Raw genomic sequence first — 17,533 nt, 5'->3', positions numbered from 1 at the left:
CATGTTAAGGGGCCCTCTGCACGGGCTGTTACTGAGAGGGTTGGCCTGCCATCTCGGGACATATCGCCTCATTAAGTCTCAAGCTTAGCATATATAAATTGACCATATTAGGGTAATTTAGCAGATGATACAAGGCGAGATTGTACCAGCTACTCAGTTTATTATAGGTTGGTTTTTATCAGACAGAACAAAATGTACATGAACTCACAATAACAGATTTAGATTTTGACTAAAATCACCCAAATATTGGAAATGGGAGCATTATTTTCCTAAACTGGGATCCTGCTCATTCTAACAGGACAAGAATAGTTAAGTTTACTTATTTTCTTAGTTTTTACTGCATGTTGTAATTGCTTCTGGTGTTTATTTAATTTTGGAGGCCATCTGCGCCTTAACTCAAAAATAAGATTGCATACCAAAGCAGATACAGATTAATTAAAGATGCACAATAATCCTATCTAATGCCTTGGTACATAACCAGATCCTTGATAACCTATTATCTATGTCAGTTACAATATCAAGAGGCCTTTGTTGTGACATGAAACATGGCTAGCCCACCTTAAGGAGAGAACTACCTTAAGGGAAGAAGAAGAAGAAGACAAGGACAGAGAGGAGGAGGGCAGAAGAGGAGGGGCTAGTTGAGCCCGGGAACAGAAACTTGGAGAGAGTGATAAAGATGGTAGAAGAGCGCTCTGTCTCCATGCGTTTATGTGAATGTTGTGCGGGACCAGGGAAGGGGAGCTCCAGTGAAGAGAGGCCAAGCCGGCCACAACAACTGGGGACGAGGCAGAAACGTGATCCATGCGTGAGGGAAGATCCTGATGTCTCCAAGGTGAAAAGAACACTGGATGAGGTAAATGGGACGGCCACAGGAGCAACTGCCCAAGGAGGGGGCCACGGGAGGGATTGCCCAAGGAGGGGTCCACAGATCCTTGATGACCTATTATCTATGTCAGTTACAATATCAAGAGGCCTTTGTTGTGCCCAAGGCTGCCCAGGAGGGTGCCACGGAAGAGACTGTTCAAGGCGGGTGCAACGGGAGTAAATGCCCAAGGTGGGGGCCACATGGGACACTGCAAGGAGGAGAGGGCACTGAGGAGGTACCAAAAAAAGGAGGAAGCAGGAGCCCCTGCCACAGGGGACGGCGATCTGCTGCATCAATAGGGGCAAGGGAACAGCAGTACGCCATGCATACAGGTGCTTGTAAGGAGCAGGAGACTGCAGCCGGCCACATCAATAGTGGCGCAAAGACAGTGTTCCACCACTACCAAGAGTGTAGGGCAATCCTCCCTGCTACTCAGCAATCAATAGCAGCTCGCTGCAGGAGAGCACTGGACAATCAAACAAAATGTCAGCAGTCCACCGACTTTCAGAGGGAATGGCCGTCCGCCTGCCAGTTACCTGAACAGAGGGATAGGTGGGTGGCACTCCGCCATCCTAGAGGGAGCACCACTCCGCCAACTGCTGACTGGCTGCAAGCAGATCGTGATGCCCACCGACCATAATACTACCAGACCATGCAAGTCTCTGAGGAATAGGGCAAGAGCACAGCATGGAGGTGAAAGGAGAGTAGAACCACTGCCTGGCCATACCTCTGCCCCTCTCAGAGGACTCCGGCCACGCTGACAACCAGAGTCCACCCACCGGGGGAGATACTGACCGCACTGGACTGCCACGGGCAAGGCAGGAACATGGAAATAGAAGAAAACACAATGGTCTGGCTCCCAAACAAACTGCTGTCTGCCGCATACTGGAATGAGGAGTGAAAAAATAACTGGGGACACGAGAGAAAGCACAGACAAACGTCGCCACAGGGAGTGGTGGGACAGGGAACCCAATGCACTGAACAATCAGCTACCAATCAAACACGCCCAGTCAAGTGAGTGGACAAATGGGGCCCCACAACTAACCCAAGATCCTCCACCACCCGGTGAAGTACCATCCGCACCGAAGGACATCAAAGCGACAAGGATCAAGACAAGAATGGAAGCCCATCGGAATAAACTTGTGAGTCAAGAGAAGCACATCACTATACACCACAGCAAGCACAGATGAAGGAGCGAAGAGTGGCTTTAATCAACTTTTCAATACAAAACTTTACAGTTTAAAACAATCATAGTAAAGAAAATATAAAACAAATCTAGCACAGTTGGAATTGAAAAAAAAATGGAATATTTCTATCTACATAGTTAATAGAAGAAAAAAAAATATTGATTTCAATGAAATTGAATTATTTTACAAATTTAAAAATAATAAAGGAATGACAAGGACAAACACATAAACAGCTCAACAGGTGAGATTCACTGCATAGAGAAAATTAACTGTTGCAATTTGTAAAGAAACATTTGTAGTGCACAGCAATGTAGACCACCTCTCGACTTGATCCAGAATTCTCAAATGATTACAGTGACCAGAAAAATATTTCAATCGCTCATGAATTAGGGCTGGGCATAAGGAAACAATGTGTTCCAAAGTTTCAAAAGCCTTGGTATCTAGACAGAATCGACAGAAGGATGATTTAAACTCGATGCACTTACGTTTAACCAAGAGTTCGCGAGTGTGCCACAAGTTGAAGCGCACCCTGAGGATTCCTGAATGTTTGTTTACAGGGTAACCTGAGGAGGTACGGTTCCATAGACCCCAGGCTTTTGTGATGGAATTTTTCAGGCATAGCAGTTTTATATCGAAGGCATCGAGTTCTGGTCTTAATCTAATCACAACGATAAATAAGACGTTTCACTTTATCGGGATTGGTAAGAAGCATATCAAGAGTGACGTCCGCTTGTACTAGGATATTATAGATGCCACGTAACCAAGATTTGACAAAGTGATGTTTTGTTTTAAAAATATATAGCCTGACAGGAATTGCAATAGGTTAGTCTCCTTAGTTGACACTAAGCATTTACAGAGTAGAGCACAGGCTTTCCACTGGTAGTGCGCAAGAAGGGATGTTAAGCCTAGTTCAAAGCGCACCCAAACCACTGGAATGCATTGCGGAAGTTGAAGGATCGCTTTCCAGAATTTGCCTTCCAGTTTATCTAGGGAACAGGATGGTTGGGATTCCAAGCCATACAGTATACACAGAGTTGCTTTTTGTTTCCAATAGATCATCGCTGGTTTCATGGTGAAAGTACCAAAATGATGCATTATTATTTTGGTTTGTGATATAGCTGTGTCTAGCTTGTGCTGTACCGCATCTAAGTGGCCGGCGACTGAAGCGCTACCATCAAAAATCATTCCCAAATAAACATAGTTTGGAACTATTACCAAACTGATGTGGTTAATGGTCCATCGGAGTTTGTGCTTAGCCAAATTAGTGGGTCTATACATTACAATCTGTGTTTTTGAAGTATTGACCCGCAGTTCGTTTTTTACTATATAGCCATTGAATGCATTAAGTAGACTTTGAAGGCCACTCAGAGTTTTTGAAACTAATACCAAATCGTCGGCATACATAAGAGTCTGGATCAAATGATTGTTTATTTTGGGTGAGTCAGATGGTATCGCCTCAAAGACCTACCGGACGTCATGCATAAAATAATTAAAAATCTCAGATGCCAAAGACAACCTCGCTTTAGGCTGCGGGCAGTTGGAATTGCCGTGGATAGTAATCCTCCTAAGGTTAACCTGATGCGGATCGATGTTTCGCAATGTAATGAGTAGATCATTTGATGTAATGTGGAAGGACATTTGTCTCTGGCGAGTTTGGCAAAAAGAAGGGGACGGGAAATGGCATCAAAGGCTGTATGAAGATCTACAAAGGCAAAATATATTTCCTGTTTTGCCGCTTGCGCTTCAAATTTGACCACATTGAGGCAGAGCATGTTGATATTTGTGCCCATGCCTGCTAGGAAATCCGTCTGAAAGGGGTCTCTAGTGCGGGTGGCTTTGGTCCAGAGGTTAAAATCCCGGAGTATGAGTTTAGAGAAAAGTTTCCCAGGCGCATCCAGTAGTGCAATTGGCCTATAATTGCAAGGGAGGGTGCGGTCACCCTTCTTATGGATTGGAACTATGATGGAAGTTTTCCATGAGTAAGAAATGCTGCAAGAAACAATGATCTGTTGGAAAAGATTGTTCAAGATTTTTGCCCACACAGGGGGATTGTATTTAAACATAAAATTACTGAGGCCATCAGGTCACATAGCTCTGGAGGGGCTAATGTGTTTGATATAACCTTGAAGAATCGACGGAGAACATTCAAGAAACCAGGTTAGAGGACCTTCGGGTCGATAGGCAAAGTTAGAGAAGGTCGGATCCGCATACAGATTTGTATAATGCTGGATCCACTGCGCCTCTGTCACATTGAGAACTTGCATGACAGATTGGGTCTGGTGGGCACACTGGTTAAATATTGCCCAAGTTTCAGCTGTGTTTTTATTTGCTATTAGCTTGAGCATGTGCTCGCCATCACGCTGCAGAATGTGAACTCTATATTGTCGTATCCAGTTGCGGTCTCTGCATTTAGCAGATTTCAGCTGTTGGTTGCGGCTTGGCTTATCTAATGTACAAATCTGTCTTCTTTCTCGATGATACTCAGTCTTTCTAGCTTTAGCTAAAGGGTTAAAGGAATGTTTATGAGAAAACTCTCGATGAATCAAATTTTTCACTGGGTTCTTGAATCTAGTTAGAAGATAAGTATACTGGGTGGGGTGATAGGACTTAATATTGCAGATAACTAGCCGTGACAGGGCTAGGAGGTTGGTATCAGACCAACGAAAACGAGATTTAGCATTGTTAACAACCAAATTCTGCAAGAAAAAGGAGTTATTAAGTGGTGCACAAACACAGTTTATTGTTAGTAAAAGCAAATGATGGTTGCTATGCACCTGTGGAATAACTTGAAACATTTGTATCTGTCCATTTAGATCAGAATGGGTATACATATAATCAATAGTGGTGCATATGTTTTCTCTCTGCCATGTTGGGTGAGCTGGAATATCACGGCGTATTGGGCCATTAGTCATGTGAAAGTTGCGTTCCAACATGAATGCAGACCGCCGCTTAACCTTCGCAGTTGTTGTTTCCCTTTGGGGTGCAGACAGTCTAAATTAAGATCTCCTACGATGATTGTGTCTGTAATTCCTGGCGTATGAATTACCAGTTCAAGGATGCTGGTTTGGCCTGCATAGAAGGCGGAATCAGTTAGCCCAAGAGGATTGCGGTAAATGTTAATCAAAGCAACAGTGTGGGAAGGATATGACATTTTCACAAGCTGTATAAAAGCCGAGACTGAAGTCCATGACTGGACAGCAAATCCCCTTGCCATGTTAACCCCCACCAGAAGGCCCGAAGACGGACGACCCTCGAGGCCTGCAATAGCTGGAAGTAATACAATCTCATAGTTATTCCATGCAGGCGGTTGCAAGAGCTATGATGTCATACTCTGTCTGGAAACTAGCAATGGACATCTGTAAGTGCGAGTGGCCTCGTGTGTCCCAACTAGCAATGGTGAAATGGCAATCAATAGGTGTGAGTGATGGTTATAACATGTAAGGCTGTTCACGATAAGCATGTTTCACTGTTGTTTCATTCGAGTAGATGTTGGGTAGCAGTTGTTTTGCATCATTTCCCACCTGCATGCGCGCAGGATCTTGCGCTAATAAAAAGCCCATATTGAACAATTGCATTTTGGATTTCCAAACTGTATTTAACACAATGCCCGAGGGGATCCACAGGCGCACTACCGAGCAACTGGACTCAGAAATAAATTCAATTTGTTCGATGTCGCTAGAACAAATATCTTCGAGTTCCACAAGCTCTGAGAAGATGTTTAACACACTACGTCTGTTAAGATCATAGGTGTCAAAACTGCCTGCTTGACATTTTAGAATTAGGGAATGACATTTCCGAGTGTCTAAAGAGGGAGGTCTGATGGACGTAGAATGAGCCCCTTGTGGCTTGATATTTGTGGATAGGGCAACATCATTCAATTGATGGGAAAAAGTTACTGTGGGTCGTGGTGCTTGGGAATGAGTCATGCTGAGAGGTCGGGCGGAAGGACGAAAAGCATCTGCGTCTGTGGGAGCGGTATTAGGGAGAAGCCATTGAAGGAAATTAGAGTTGGATTCTCGGGGCTTTTGAATCGGAGTGGGTACAGGAGGCTGAATGCAGGAAGCTTGATAAGAGTCCACTGCCTCGCGTATTTGAATTGTTGAAAGTACATCGGCCTCTTTTTCACTCACAGAGTTGGCGGGAGGTATAATTTTTGATTGACCAACCTGGCCCGAGAGACTTTGTACAGCAACAGAAGGTCGTTGGATGTTCACATGATCTAACTCCCGAATAAGGGCATCCAGTGGGAGGTAGGCGGTGGCTGCAGATAGAATAGGCAAAGCAGGCATCACCAGATGTTGAGGTCTAGAAATTGACTCTGGGGAAACATGCTTAAATGGCAAGGCGGTTGGATTCAAGGGTACTGGTAACACCTGCACAGAAGAGACGGGCACTTGTGAACTGTGTATAGCTGGTAGAACAGATGGGGGTTCTACAATGGGCAGCACTGGTGGGCACGTTATTACTTCAACAGAGTTATGTGTCCGAGAACTTGGTTTCAAAGTTTGGAAAAAAGATTACATTGTTTGTTTAGGGACTCTTAGTGTAATATGATTTGGATTCTTCTTGGGAGGAGGACGAGACACTCTTGAAATTGTTTTCTTCTTTTTGATAGTAATTGGAATGGGCGTAGAGCCCCCCTCTTTGGTAGGGCTTGTGGCTGGTGGAATAGTTGGAATTAGAACTGGATCAGTGCCAACTGGCGATGCCGGTAAGCTAGCCCACGACACGTTGGGCGGAACAAGGTCAGCAGGAAGGCTAATTCCAACCTCAGGGGTAATGATGTTAGCAATTGCAGGTAAGGCTGAAGTAGGTGGGGAAGAAGACATGGGGAACCAGCAGAGCCAACTGTGATAATAGAAACATCATTTGCATCAAAGGCTTCATGGGGGGTCAACTTGGAAAACTGTACAAGCGTTTCTAATGAAGAGAGCACTTGATGAAATTGAGTAGATTGTTCTGAGATTTTTGCGTCTAGGCCTTCATATAATTTGAAGAGGCTTTGTAGGTTTAACTGCATAGCAGCTAAGGTGATACCAAGCATGGGGGGCGAGGAAGGTATGGCCTGGATGGTAATATCAAAGCTGAGTGGACGTGGTTGAATGTTCGAGGAGATAGAATCTTGGTCCTGGGTTGGGGGAGAGGGAGGAAGGGCAGCCAATGCACGCGCTCTTCGTGGGGTCGGGTACACGAAGGAGATGGTTGGGGAGCTCGTAGAAGATGTCGAGTCTGATGTAAGTTCCACAACACCATTGGGGCCAGGGAGCATGGAAGTTGATGACTCACACTGGCTAGCATATATGGAGAGGTCAGGGTCAGTGCAAGGCGAAGAGGTTTGAGGCATCGCTGCGTTCACAGCTTCTCTCTTCGAAAGAGAGAAATGGCGAAGTAGTGTGCGGAGCATGGTATTGTCTGAAAGGAGGAGCGCTGAGAAGTTCGAACTAGGCTCTTGTTGGATGGGAGCTATTGGAGCCCATGGGAAAAATACTTGTGGGGTGTGCATAGTCTCAGTGCTTATAAATGGCGGGGCAGGGCGGATAAAATCACTCCTTTATGATGGCCGCCGCATTCACCGGGGACAAAGTAATGGTCTTATGGGACAAGCATGAGGCGCGTGTAAGCAGAGTGGATGGGCCTTTCTGGGGCATTGGGACTGGCACATTCTGTGGTTGTGGAATGAAATTTTGAAACTGAATGAAGGTAGAATGAATCTAATGTGATTGAGTGAGTTGTGATTAATGAGGTATGGCCCGGTGTAACTAGTAGCACAGCACAAGACACTTTAACGGTTAAGTACCCAAACCAACATACTTACCGCTCTAAGGGGTTAACACATGTAGAGACAATAATACACGTGTCTTCTTCATCTTTTTGGTAGAAGACCAAACAGGTACTTCAACATTGTGAGCTTTTAACTTTTTGTATGCACTTGACTAATAACATATGTATATTTTTTGATAAACCTGCTGTCATGCAAATGTTCTTTCCAGCACCATTAGTGAAAATGGTCATTTAATGGAATCCACCTAGACAAGCTAGCAGTTCTCAACCACAAGCTCTGTGTTTCAATTTATCAAGGGGATCCCTTTAGTTTAAGGGACTGCTTGTGGTCGTTATCCCTTAATCTCCCTCTGTTTGATCATGCAGTGACACTGGCATGCCAGTTTTTAAGAAGTAAGCCATGAGGTGACAAAAGAAGACAACGGAAAAGCACCTAAAAAGGCACGTCAATGAAATTCAAATCAAATTAGACAAAATAGTTCAACTTATTAAATGTATAACTTTGTTCGTTTTCCGAGGCGCAACTTTCAAAAAAATAAACAAAAATAAGGAAAGTTAAAAAAAAAGTCAGGAATACCTCGACCGCTGGCTGCGCAGCTAAGCAGCAAAGCAGTACTTAGTCAAGTACTTGCGTCAGGTGCACACGCGCGGGTGCGCGTGCGTGTTCTTTAAGTACAGATGGCAATCTGAATGAGGAAGAGGAGGGACTCTGACAACAAAGTGAGAGAAAAAAAAACAAAGGTCAGCAAATGGCAAAGTCCTCAAAGTCCACAAACAGGCAAAGTCCACAAAACTGCTTGCGGTATGTTTCACCTTCTTAAAGGGTCTGCAGTCCACAGGAAGCACCGAAGCCACCATGGGGAAGTCGCCAGCACAGAAAGGCAGCAGAGCAGAGCGCCGTAGCAGCAAAGCAGTACTTAGTACTTGTCCCCTATAGACCTTCAGCAGAAGGCTGGACTGCAGAAGTGGCGCTCCTACATCTGATGGTGACCAGGACTACCCTCTGGAGTGCAAAAGAAATGATGCTGTCAAGGGAATTTCACAATGAGACTATCACACTTCGGAACATAGCACCCCAGACAGCAGTGGAGCACATCATGACTGCATTTTCTCTACATGCGCCACCTGCCAGGAGTAACACTACTTACCAAGGACAAGAAACAACAACAGAATAGAGGACTGGCATGGAGACAGTCTGCTTCAATATTGGAGGCCCCGTAAATACTACAGGGAGGAGGGGACACCCACTGCTCGAGATAACAGGCAAAACAAGTGCAGTTGACTGTGGGGAAAGTGCATGCAAACATCTGGTTCCCCCGGTGGGGAACTGGGCCACAGCTACCACCGCAGCCAGCACAACAGTTGCTGCTGATCAGCAGTCCCCAAGCAGGAACAAGGGGCAAGAGCAGACTCCAGTTACCAAGAAGGCCACAGGCAGCATGAGCAGGTGTATCAACAACATTATCGGCCTAAAGGGGGTGCTAGCAAATCTACCAGGCTAGAGTCAACAGCCACTAAGTCAGTAGCGGGCTGTCAGAATCCTCAGCAGTACAACGAGTCAAGCAGCGTGCCTCAGGCCTGTACCAGCACTGCAGAGACCCCTGCCGCCACCGAGGTGACTATCACATGTCCTGCTTCACAGGCTGCCTCCTCTCTGACTGCTATGATTCCAGGTGATAAAAAGGCAGTCCCTGACACCTCTATCTACAACTTCAATTAATCCCTGGATTGTCACTATGATCCAAACACGGGACTATACTATAACACCAGCCCTCAGTATGACTACAACTCGACAACTGCACAGTACGTGTACTGGGAGGGAGGGAAACAAATCTATCTCCAGGGTTTAAAAAATGACCCGCATCAGCGGCAACCAAATGACATTGCCGTCAACAGAGAGGACAAGAAAGGCGGGAAAAAGAAACACAATAACATGGCTGCTCAGCGTGATGTCAAAGAGTTGGAGTGTTGGGCTAAGAGTTTGAATGCACAGAAAGAAGATCCTAAGAACAACTTGCAGACATTGCCCTCCAAGGACGAAGAGAGAAGGGGATCGGCAAGTGCAAAGCCCAGCGTCATCTTATTTGAAGGAAAGGGGGCCCAGATGGGAAGACAGCTAATGATGCCAGTATGACAATGCTAATGGGGAAGAAGGACGTGGCACAGGAGCAAGTGGAAGAGGGGGAGGAAGACGTCAACGTTCCCGAAGGAACTGAGGACTGCACCGAGGAGACACAACAGTGTGGCCCACGAGCCTGAATGCTGTTGGAGGACAATCTCACCCCAGGCAGCATTGCTAGTATGGCACACAGGTCCCGGCATGAGTGCAGAGAGGAAGTACAGCGAAGGGGAACAAGGGGGGTACCACAACAGCCTCCAGTAAACCAGGAGAAGGAAGATCAACCCCTACGAAGATGATAAGCAGGGGAGGTGTTGTGACATGCAACATGGCTAGCCCACCTTAAGGAGAGAACCACCTTAAGGGAAGACGAGGAAGCCAAGGACAGAGGAGAGGAGGGGGGAAGAGGAGGGGCTAGTAGGGGAACAGAAACTTGTAGAGGGCAATAAAGATGGTTGAAGAACTCCCTGGCTCCCTGCGTTTATGTGAATGTTGTGCGTGCCCGAGGAAGGGGAGATCCAGTGAAGAGCGGCCAAGCTGGGCACAACACCACTTAAGTATAATCTTTAATTTTGACGCCACATGGGCGGATGATGTGAGAAGATATCTCACCCATTAAGCACTTGTTTCTGACCTAGGGCCAGCCTGCACGTTGCCAGTTTGAATCCACGCATGGCTACCTCAGCACTTCATCCTTCTGAGGTCGGTGCAGCGAGTACCATTAAAGTAAGTAACAAACACATCTATGATCCCAGCACTTAGAAGTTGCGAGAATTCTGACCAGCCTTATATAAAAAAAAGAACATGCGTAATTATCATACCTGCAATTTCAAAACGTGAATGTTCCATATGCTATGATTACAGCTAAAAATACAACGTACGTCCTAGGGAAAGGGGAACGGAATGATTAATGCTGCGTTTTTCCTGAGCTGACATGAGCTCTGTTGACAGTATGATCGATTGAGGCAATTGTGGTGAACTACACGTGAGCGGAATTTGCGGTCAAATGGAAGCTGTTAATTGTTTTTAATTCAAATGAATTATCTTTCATTAACTTTTACTGCAGTCACTTACATTAAATAAGGTTGGATGCGCTCCGTAGTTTTTCGGTACGTAACGCTGGAGTGGTCCAGAAGAGGGCGGTTGGGAGAGGCCCGATGGAAGAACGACTTTTCATATGCACACGTGCCACAGCGAGTGCTTTATTGAAGCACGCTTTTCCCCTGTGAGCAGTAGCTCCAGAACAGGGAAGAACAGCTGTTACAAAGTACCCCGTATTATGAACTCCTTTGCCGAAGATGTGGGCCCCATTACGAGTTTTGCAGTTGAATACATGTTTGGCAGTAATTCAGTAACCTCCACTTCTTTTGAAGGTAACGCAATTACAGTTTATTTTCTCACACTACTACATTCTGAGATAGCAGGTGTAGTGGGGGATTCTCCTCCATACAGATAGAGGTACATTCCGCACTTTACCTCCAGCAATCGGTAGATTAATAGCGGCCGAATTTCCGCTTACGGTAAAATCAGCCAAAATCCCCACAGAGCCCTATGGACTCCAAAAATAGTTATCAACACTTCCTTACCACCACTGGTAATACGGTGGTAAATCTGACATACCGAGTGGCAGTAGCGGTAAACGTGTTTGGTGGTGCAGAAAAATATGAATTTCGGTTATGTTCATAATGAGAGCCATTGCACTATTAGTACGTTGGTTATTACAAAACAGCTCATTGCTATGGTTTCACACCTGTTTTTCCAGCAACACATTTTAACAATACAGAAGAGAGAGCAGGGTACCAATATATTTAATGTGGTAGTGAAAAGCCACAGTGAAGGAGCTTCCCAAACGCCCACTGTTATCCATGTAGGGCATTTGGCCTTTGGCGGGCATACAGAAAGATCCAGGGAACTTTGCAAGTTGATCTGAGTTACATGTCTTTATAGCGAGTTATTATATAACCAATCACTTATATATCGAAACATTTACCTTGAAAATCTGAATATTGAATGTTCTTCCGCCAAACCCCCGTTTCCGACCCCTAAAAACCCATTCCAACCGTTTCCCCAAAAAATCCACCCTTTACCTATTCGATATAAGACCCCTAAAAACCCATCCCAACCTTTTCTCCAAAAAATGAACCCTTCACCTTTTCGATATAAGAGTTTTTCAAGGTATATGATTACATATATAAGTGATTTGGTATATCATTTTCGATATAAAGACTGTATCCCGTTGATCTGTGCCAGTGCAGTGTGAAACTCCAAACTTTGGTCTGAATCTCTGCGCTCTATAAAAGCCAGAACTGGTTGACCTTATGCAAGCAGTTAGACTGGGGGGGACCTTTACGTACTGAACCTAGTCACACATAGCCCCCTTCCCATGACGTCCTGCAACAATAGCCAGAGGTGGGTGATGACACAGAGTCAAACAGTTTCGTTCTTCACTACAGCTCTAAGAATATTTCACCATGGGCGTTCACCCACTGCACAAGACTGCATACTATGCATGAATGGGTTGGTTTGTGCAACACTCAAACCCGTAGAGAATCCATGGGTTCACCCATGACAAACTTTACAGGATTTCCCTCATGTTCAAGGTATGAGGTTGACTGGGTTTGGCTTCGCCTCTATATAAAGGCAGGTAGGAAAAAACAGGAAAGTTGCTTGTTGGTATTTGAAGAGGCCGTAGCGGCTCAGGCTTCTTAGGGAAGGGAGCTTTAGGGTAGGTAAGTTATATTCGTATTAAATTGATAATAGGGCCTAGGTAAAGTTAGGGATTAGGGTTGGAATTATTTTGTGAGGGGGTTGGGGCACATCATTTGTGGGTGGGTGAGCAATGTGAATTGTGGGTGGGGGTCAGTTCAACCCATTTGCATTGTGTAGGTGTAGGAGAAGGTCCAAGCATTAAACATCTTAAGTGCATGTTGTAGGCTTAGGAGAACCCCATGTGCACTTTTTAGGCAGCGGAGAAGGTTATGTCACTGAGAACCCAGCATGCATTTTGTGAGCCTGGCAGAAGAGCAAAGCATAGCTGAGGTGAAGGCCAAAGCACAAAAAAACCAACATCCATTTTGTAGTCGTACAGGAAGTCGAGAGCAACGATAACGCCATGTGCATTTTGCAGATGGAGGTGAAGGCCTAAGCATTGAGAACTTTGATGTGTATTTTGTAAATGGAGGAGAAGGCCAAATCACTAAGACCCCCACACACATTTTTAGTGAGAGCAGGACAAAGCACTGAGAACTTCAAATGCAATTTGCAGGAAGACGAGAAGGCCAAAGCAATGAGAAACCCACAAGCAGTTACTAAGTGGTGAGAAGGTCATTGCACTGAGTATTCCCTGTGCATTTTCTTTCAGTAGGCAGCGGAGTAGATAAGAACACACTGAATACTCTGCTGACATTTTGAAGGCCTATAAGCAAGCTGAAGCACCAAGAATCCCATGTGCATTTACTATGCATAGGATAAGGTCAAAGCACTGAGAACACTAAATAGGTTATTAGGCATAGGAGAAGCCCAAAACACTACACTGCCCCACATACATCTACTAACTGAATGAGAGGGTGAAGGCGCTGAATACACCACGTGTATCTTGTAGATGGCAGAGAAAGCCAAAGCACTGAGAACCCCATTTACATGTTGAAGGTGTAGGAGAAGGCCAAATCACTGAGAACCAATGCATTAATTTACTAGGCATACGTATTAATTTACTAGGCACGCTAGGAGACCAAATCATTGTGAATCCCATGGTCAGTTTATAGGCTGAGGAGGTGGCTAAAACACTGAGTTATCCCACGTGTAATTATTGAAGGGATTTGTGAATTAAAGAAACACAGCTAAATCTGCACGGCCTAAAAGTGTTACTGGATGGGATGAGAAGGTAGGGGTGAAATGCCTGTTTTGGGTGTTTTTCATCTGATCCAGCAGGCTTTTCTTGTGCTGGAGAAGACCAGCCAGTATGTGGCTCTCTGAACATTCCCCGCCAGTCATTGGGCATCCGCATCTCTCTTCCTCGCCAAGAAAGAATGGTGCATGTCTCACAATTATCTGGTACATTGCATTGAGAGGCATGTCATTGTGCAAGCAGTGCCTTGGTACATGCATCGTGTGCCAGATTATAGTGGTCAGATGGGGGAGGAGGAAGTTGAGGTACCACCAACCGAGATGCAAGTGGGAGAAAATATGACACCAGCTAAGCAACAATAAGAGCAATACATTTATGAGGAAGACGATGCAATTCCTGAAAGTACCCCATCTATGATTCCCTTGGAAACAGATGACAGTAAAGAAAATCAAGATTATGCTACATCACTGTGATATAAGATTGAGAATCAGACACCTCTGCTTTGATGGTACCACAGATAGAGAGCAGGCCAAAGACACAGAGCACAAGCGTGCAGGCATTGACGAGCCCGTCCAATTGTCAGGTGCAAGCATTCAACATAGGAAGCAACCATCACACCACTCCCTGTGCACCATTCCAGTGTTTTCCAAAGGTAGTGCAAAAAACACATTCTCGTGGTAGAACAAATTTGCAGTCAATCACATCACTGGCCCCTCCGTCAGCATCAAGCACACATCATTAAGTTTAAGTACATGTAGACAGAAATATGTATTCTATAAAAAAATACCATAAAATCACAAAGCAATACACAAACATAAAAGAAAAATTAAAAAAACATCTTTCTGACATGTAGCAGACCCCAAGGGTAAGAGGAGTTTAGGGCCTATTTTAGCCCTCCAGAAAAGCCAGATGTGGATGTATTTTATGGTAGAAAAGCAACAAGCTCAACTTTCCTGTTGCCATAAATGCAGACAGCAGTTTAAGTGGTGGTTATGCCACCAACAGCACTATTCCAGCCCCGGGAAACTACATGTTTTGTAGTGGGGATCACTGATTTACCTCCAGACGGCAGCTGGAGGTAAATCAGGCTCCCACTGGCATGCGCCCGGATACCCTTGGGCCAGGTGCGCTATATAAATAAATAAAATACAAAATACAAATATTGCTAAGGACATCGGCAACAGGTACCAATTTGAGCACCCTCTTTCTGTTGGCTCACATGAGATTGCATCATCAGCATGCAGCAGAAGGAAGGGGGAAAGGTACAGGCGTCCACCCCTCAGCAGTAGTGAGCACATTTGCACCATCATCCCACATCATTGCACCATTGATTTGTTGATTCACACATTATCACAATCCCTATGAGAATGTTATCTTTGGGAGCAGGAAAAAGCAAGCCCATCAAAAGGAAGGAAAGCTAAATATTCCTCATGCAGATGTAGGGGCATGGAGAAAGGTGGTGAGGCTCATTACAAGTTGGGCAGTGTGGCTTAAATGCAGCGGTATTACCATATACTGCCTAATTACCGCACCGCCCAACTATAACTTTGGCAGAAAGTTGGAGGCATCACCTCAAGTTATGAGCTGGAGGTAAATCCGACAGCTTTCCACCAAATTTCACCAGAATTACCACGGTAGATTTACGACTGTGGTAATTATGGCAAAAATGGCACATTTAAAAAAATGGGAATTTACACCAGCACCACCACTTTTGTAATCCGGTGCTAATACCGCTGGACCAAGTGGCGGTAACAGTAATACACAGTGGTGGCATCTGGGCGGATTTACTGCCCAGATGCCTCCAAACGTGTAATGAGGCCCATTGCTGACATTATTGGTTGAGTGCACTGCCAAAGAAAATATTTGGTTTTTTCTTCATCCTCAGTTTGTTTGTTCCTGCCACCGAGTCTTTATACAGCACTCACAAACTAGACACTCTTGAATTTATTATGCTCTTCCACCCAGCGGAGTCACACAACATCCTCTAATTAGCGTTACATTTTTTACTTCTTCAGTCCAATTGACATCGACATTGGATTCTGTGGTGGTTCTACCTCAATTTATTTGGTTTTACAAAATATATTTGACAAAGCCACTCTCCCAGCCGTAGTACTACAGTCACAAACTGGAGGTTCAGTCTCAATTTATTTGCCTCAGAGTGATAGGCGTCCATTTACGGAATGCATCCCCCATTTGTTTAACCAAAGACAAAATTGCAAACCCTTCCACCACACCCGAGCATCCTTCATTTGCGGGTTTGGGATATGTAAAGATAAGTCCTCCTGGAGGTCAAGCAAATCGGCTGATGGGCACATGCCCATTTTGATGTTTAAGTCTCTGCCCCAGACAAGATTACCACATCTAGTCCCCTGATTCCATACTTGTTCATTGATAGTCAAAACAACATAAATGGTCCTCTGACCAAATCTACTTCTAAACTGGCCCTACCAATTAAAAGAAATATAAATATAAATAGAAATCCAAGTCCAGTGTCCTGCCTTCAGAGTTGTTCAACCGGATCTATGTGATTATTGCAACGGCCGAAAATGAAGACTTTTTTAACCCTTTACACCACATATATATGTGGGGGAGGCCCCCTGCAGCCCCCCATATTAATATTATACTCTAAACCCCCCCCAACATATATATGTGGTCTAAGGGGGCGTTAACAAAAACAAAAGTCAGCATTTTCGGTCGTCGCAATTCCCAGGTCGACATTTTTGTACGATTCCGTTCACCCCGATCTCTCTCAGGGCTTCCAGAAATACCTTCTGGTTTCAGATCAAATGCATATCCGTAGAAAACATTTCTCCCTGGTCTAGCAGTTCTGGTCCATCTTGTCAAAGTTGCAAAAGTTTATCAAGTTTTCAAAATTAAGTCACAAGTTCCTGAAAAGATCCAATGCCAAAGTTGTCATGGGTAGTGGGAAACCTCATTAATCCCTCTCCCCACTCGGTTCATGTCTTGGTTGTTTCTGTGTTCCCCTTGAATTTGTTCTTGAGTTGTCTTATTGGGCCCCTCTGGCTACCCTGGGTTTCTCTGTCCCAGTGTCTCACTTATCTCCAAGGGGTATTGGTAATCCCTCTCGGTAGTTTCTGTGAGCTATTTGGCTGATCACAATATTAGGGTTTCTGGGCACCTGTAACCCTTATTGTTAGTCCGTTCTTTCTCTCTCTCTCTCTCTCTCTTGTCCTTTATGCACATGGTATGGGGTTAAAGTAATCCTTCCTTCTGCCTCCTTCACTCTCTGGTCTATGTGCCCCCCCCCTCACTATGAGCAAGCCTGGCACTGTGTATGTCACTGGATTCACTCATTTCAGCATTTCTCTGCTCCTTGGCCCCTTCATTTAGAGTGGAGGACTCGTTCCTCCCTCAAGTCCTGGGTTCAGCATTGATTTTTGGGCCCTCGGCCCCCCATGCCCTCCGTGTGGTTGTGTCTTCAGATAAGACCGGCTCTGCTCGACCTTGGGTTCACCGACTCTGCACAGCTCTTTGCCTGGTCGGCAGCATCTATTTTCTTCACCTTCCTCTCTCTGGCCCACAGCTGGCTTCCCTGTGCAGGACGGCTCCGCCCCTCAGGGACATGCTCACATCGGAGGCTCGTCTCTTGCTCCTCCTCTTCAATTCAAGGAGATCATGATTTTATACTCGCTCCATGAAAAAAAAGGGGGGGATATTGTTTATGTTCAACTGACAAGCCCACAGAGAGACCAGCATCAACTTGAGCCCAAACA

This window comes from Ambystoma mexicanum, chromosome 2q (genome assembly GCF_040938575.1).
Source record: "Ambystoma mexicanum isolate Mex_15411 chromosome 2q, UKY_AmexF1_1, whole genome shotgun sequence".
Classification (NCBI taxonomy): Eukaryota; Metazoa; Chordata; class Amphibia; order Caudata; family Ambystomatidae; genus Ambystoma; species Ambystoma mexicanum.
This window is presented reverse-complemented; position numbering follows the sequence as displayed.